This window comes from Chinchilla lanigera, unplaced genomic scaffold (assembly GCF_000276665.1).
Source record: "Chinchilla lanigera isolate Chin_1 unplaced genomic scaffold, ChiLan1.0 scaffold00006, whole genome shotgun sequence".
Taxonomy (NCBI): Eukaryota; Metazoa; Chordata; class Mammalia; order Rodentia; family Chinchillidae; genus Chinchilla; species Chinchilla lanigera.
Genome location: NW_004955407.1, coordinates 3,288,249 through 3,294,215, shown reverse-complemented (window position 1 = coordinate 3,294,215; position 5,967 = coordinate 3,288,249).

The following is a 5,967-nucleotide window of genomic DNA, read 5'->3' as shown; positions in this document are numbered from 1 at the left end:
GCCCCGCTGAACTGAGTAAGCGTGGTGCTGGGAGTGAGAGGCCCACGTGGAGATTGTTGCCAGCAGAATGAGAGGCAGAACTGGAGAGGAAGTGAGGCTGTTGGGAGCTGAGAGAGGCTGTGGGGAGCTGGTAGAAGCTGTAAGGAGCTGTTGGTTCTTTTGGAAGAAGTTGTCATGCTGGCTTTCATGATGAACTTGGCTGTTTTTATCCTCTGAGGAGCTTGGGACCTTGTTGGCACTGAGAATGGCTTCAGTTCACTTTGGGGGAGCTCTGGTCCTCACTTGGAGCATTGCTTCCTGACTCTGGAGGGGAAGATGGTACACTGCCGGTCTTCTGGAGAAGCTTGCTGCATTGGCTTTCCTGATGGGCACTCAGCTGTCTTCACCATTAGAGGAGCTCGGGACCTCACTGTTGCTGAACATGGCTGTGGTACTTTTTGGGGGAAGTTTGGTTCTTATTTTGAGCATCACTTCCTGACTCCAGTGCAGTTCCCTCAGCCTGCTGGCACAGATCCTTCATCCTGCTGGCACAGACTTCCTACATTCTACCACTGACCTTTGGGCCTTCCAGTGCAGATCCATGAAACAGGCCTGCATGAGATATTGTTATGGGCTCTAGGTCTTCAGCTGGACTCATGCAGGACATTACCGTGGGATCCAGGCCCTCAGCTGGATTCTTTGGTCTATAGTGTGTGGACAGATTTCCTGCACTCTTTTGTATGTCATTCTTTGGGTGACTATTATAGATAATCACATAAAATGTGTGTCCTGTAGTGTATTGTTCCCCTTGCAGTATCCCCCAAGCCCTGACAATTAGATCCTACATGAGCATCTTTACACTACAAAGCAAGACCCTGAGAAATTAGGGGCAAATTTTTGAACACTATAAACTTTAGTATTTTAGAATTTTTTTCTCTTTTGCCCTAGAATGAGAAGTTGAAAGGTTATTCTGATTTTTTTACTACTTGATGAAAACTAAAGAAAAATATAATTCAAATAAACATGTGGAAAAATGTTGAGCTCTCAGAAATGTAGAAAACCATGCCATTCTTTCTTAGTGCTCACTCTTTAGGACCGAGGTCCATGCAAATGGAGACAGGGTGATTATACACATTACTGTCTTTCTGCCTTTTTATCCTGGCACAAGAACACATGTAGCTTGTTGAGCCTGGCATCTCTAAAAACTAATTTAGAAGGGATGAGTAATATCATGGGGACAGAGGAGGCAGGAAAGTTAGTTAAGGTATTTGGCGGCATTACCTTAGTACATTTCTCCTGGAGGGCGCCCGACTCCTCCTTTTCCTGGGGAGTGATTGAATCCATAGATGGTCTGGTGGCCAAATGGCTCCACCTATCAGTGCTGCTTCTGCAGAAAACTTCTGAAAATCAAACCCCAGGCACAGAAGTACTGCATGTTACTTTGGACTTTCATCTCGGCATGATTTTTAGCTTTTCATTTGCTGTAAGGACTCACACACTTTCTGGTGGTGTCTGCATAGTTTGGGTTTTTGCTTTGTGAGTGAAATTTTTGTTATAACTAGCTAGAGTAGGAGCACCAAATAACATATTGTACTCAGCACACTCAATTTCTGTCAGGTTTCATCTCTTCCTGAGCAGTGAAAGGTGATGCCTTGAGGCTTTCTTTCATTTTCATACTTTGGGGGATTTGCGGCTATGTATTTTCCTTACAAATTCATGTTCTGGTTTTAGTTCATATTTTCATTTTCTTTTGTTTAAATCATTAAATTATGATGAAATTTCCCCTCTACCAGCTGTGAAATTCATGAAGATAGTTCTTCCAAAGCTGGGAATAAGTTAATAAGCAGAGAGACAGCAGAATTTTCAGTTGTTCTAATTTATCATGTATCTTCATAACTAAATATCTCATAGATAGAAAATTTAAGAAAATATTAGTTAAAATACATCCTTTTTGTCCTCCTTGCTTTAAATTTTAAAAAAAGAAAGAACATATAAAAAACCAAGTTAACCTGGATACATTTCCCTGATCTATTGCTCTTACTCCTCTTCCTGAGATAAGCTGTTACTACTTCTCATTCCTCAGGTTTTACACTGTACTGAAAACTATGTACATCCAAAAACAACATATAACACTGTTCCAGTGTTTGCTAGCTTTACATGCATACTGTTGTAGTGTAACTTTTCTCACTTGTGTGTTTCATTCAGTTGGTCCAGCGATACATTATAATTTACTCATACTAATGACTGTGTGGTGTTCCTTGAATGAATTTATCACAATATACTTAATTTCCTGCTGATGGTAACTTTGGAAGGTGCTGCTCAATTTTGCACTAAAGGGGTTGTGCCAATGAATTCTCTGATCACTATATAAAGTTTGTATTTCTCCACATCTGTACCAAACCTTCTTAATTTCATGATTTTTCAATTTCCTATGAACTGGATGATTTTGAAATATGTTACTGAAATTTTAATTAACATTTCTATTGAGGTTATACATTACTTTATTTCTATTGTTTGAGTTTCCCTTTGTAAATTGCCAATTCTTGTCTCTTATTAATTTTCCAATGGATTGTTTTCACTTTTTTTTTACAGGTGTTGTGGATATGAATATGTAACAAATATCTTCTCCTAGGCTACTCTTGTTGGGTGTGGTTATTTAAGTTTTTAATTTTCACATGATATATTAATCTTTTCTTTTGCGATTGGAACTTATGTGTTGCTTACGAAGCATTTCCAGAAAACATTTTACTCACAATTTTAATTTTAATGTGATTTTTAATTTAATATACTTTATTTTTAAAGTAGTTTTAGGCTCACAGCAAAACTAGAATCTGTACAGAGTTTCTATGTATTCCCTGTTTCCATGCTCACAACTTACACAGCTACTGACATTCCATGCCACAGGGGTACAACTGCTACAAGGGGTAGTCTATATTGACATATCATTAGCACCCTGTTATGGTTTATGTCTGATTGTCCCCCCAAATCCTCCTGCAGTCAGGGGGCGGGCTTTTAGAATTTTGATTGATTGGGTATGAGCGCTACATCTGCCCTAGGGTGGATAGTTTGCATATGTAAGGGAAAGAGGCTTACTCTTCCCTCCTCTCCTCCCTTTTGCTCTTGGTATTTTTGATACCTTCTGCCGCCATGAACGTTTGCCCTCTGCCATGTGCCACTCTGCCTTGGAGCCAGCTAAGTATGGACTGAAACCTCCACAAACAGTGACCTAAATAAACCTTTCCTTCCTTAATTTTGGGTGTTGAATATTTTGTCTCAGCAACGAGAGAAAAGCAATGAAGACACACCCCAAGCCCATAATTTATGTTGTGGTGTTGTGTATTTAATGGATAATGATGCAATGTATCCACTATTCTAGCATCATCAGAACAGTTCACTAATAATCTTTGTGTTCTGCCTACTCATTCTCCTTCTTCCCAACTTCAGAAACTACTAAACTTTTTACTGTCTCCATAACTTTGTCCTTTCCAGAAAGGCGCATATAGTTGGAATCAGATGATATCTAGCCCTTTCAGATTGACTTTCATTTGGTAATAATATGCATTTGTTTCTTCCATTTTTCTATTTCTTTTCATGACTCAGTAACTAATTTCTTCTTAGGACTGAATAATACTCCATTGGATGTGCCACAGTTAATTTATCCATTCACCTATTGAACATAACTGGCCTCTCCTAAGTTTTAGCAATCATGAATAAAGTTACTGTAAACATTCCTTTGAAGGTTTTTGTGTGAACATAAGTTTTTTTTTGCCATCTTCTAAAAGTTTTATTGTTTAGTATTTTACGTATGGGCATGTGAGTTAATTTATGTCAAAGATTTGTGTCTAGCTTTTTTTCCTCTGGTGGATGTTCAGTTGTCTCTGCACCATTTGCTGGAAAGACAACCTTTGCTTTACTGACTTACCTTTGCTCTTCTAATCAGGCTCAATTGATTTTATTTATGTGTGTCCACTTCTAAGCTACCTATTCTGCATCATTAATTTATTTGTGTATATTGTTTGGCTAAAATACAGTGTTTTAATTATTGTAGCTTTATAGTAAGTCTTGAAGTTGGGTACTGTTCGTCCTTTGACATTGTCCTTTTTAACTCAGATTTAGATACTGAGTTTATCAAGATGTTCTTCAGTGTGCCTCAATTTTTTTTTTTTTTACCATTTGCTTTTTCCCCAAGACTACAAGGTATTCTAGAGTTAAATAACACTCTTCCCTGCTGAAGTCCTGGAATCCACCACTCCTTCACAAGCTGTGTCTCTTTTATCACAAGGTGGCACTACCAACTGAGATCTGGGAGTTAGGTACCTCCTTACAACTGCAGTAGTACAACTGTTTCACTGTTTTAGTGCATGTAAACTAGCCTGCACACACACAGCTGCATGCTTCTATATTTGCCCTGCCATATCTATACTGAAGACTGATGCATAATACTTCTTTTTTATTTTTTATTTATTTTATTTTATTTTGTACCGGGAATCGAACTCAAGGCCTTGTGCTTGCTAAGCAGGCACTTATGCCGCTGAGCTATACCCCAGCTCCTGATGCATAATACTTCTTTTTTTTTTTTTTTTAAATTTTAAAAATAAAAGGAGGAAAAACATTAACAGACAGACAACATTTTACAACATAGCAAAAGAACAGTACAGACAATACGGAGTTACAAACAAAGTGGTAGGGAATTAACAATGCTTGTTGTATTACATATTGATATCTTCAAAGTGGCTTCTCATGAAAACAGATATAGAAATGCAATACTGATCAACCAAAGACTCATTGACAGTTTCTTTCAGCATAGAAATAGAAGACAGAAGAACAACCATGTTAACTATCCTGTATATTGTATAATACTTCTTTTTTCATTGTACCACTGCAGGTTTGTTTTGGTTTTCATTCATTCATTATTTATATGCCCTTCTCTAATAGTAAGAAAACTCACTTTCATTATCTACAATATATTTTCATACAAAAATAGATTTTTGATAATTATCGAATAGATAGTCTTCTCAGTGGCCCATTTTTTTCTTACCAATAACTTGAAGTACTTTCCTTAATTTTATCAGTAAAGATAAATGGAGTCAACAAATTCTATAGAGTTGATGCAGTTGAGTAGTATATAGGGGATCAGGATTGATAAGCAAATGCAGACATCTAATTAATATTTTTAAGCAACTTCACTTTACTAGGTTAATTTCATATAGGCTTAAGAAAATCAATCATTTGATGGATTTTGTTGAGTGCAATCCTCAAATCCTTCACCAGAATTTACAATAAAAATAGCAAATTGAGACTGAGTATATTTAGCAATGTATGTCAGACATGTCCTAGAAACAGAAAACAAACAAAATTAATATTATGCCTTATTTTAATTTTGTAAAGGATGTTGGAACACTTTCTATGAATAATGCTGTACAAAACTTGCTTGCACTGTTCTGGTTATATAGTGACAAGAATAAATGAATATCAATTAGACATTTGATTTTTATTTATTTTAAGTTTAAAAGGTTAGCTATATCATTTGAATAATGTATGTACCATTTTAGCTAATAATCTCATTTTTTTCAAGTATGGAGTTTGGAAATGATAATTTTAGCTTTAAAGCATGTTTTGATTTGCAAATTTGTTACTAATCACACTTCTTAATAAATAGACTTCTAAATATCCGTACCTTTACAAGAGAAGTACCTCTATTATGTTCATGAAAGTACTCATTTGTTAGTCAATATAATTTTTTAAAAATAGAAACAACAGTTGCCCTGGCAAGGGTGAGTTTTAGGCTCAGTGTTCACGAGAAGTTTATCTTGGGAAGTATATAAACTTCACATATATAAAGAGTGAATAATAAAGAACTTGCACAACTTTCTGCTGTCGAAGTATGTACTAGAGAAGATGGAACTTAAATTAGAGTAAGACATTTAAATTTAATTCTGGGAACAGTTTTTTAATAGTAATGACTATTAAACACTTATATTCTCTTAA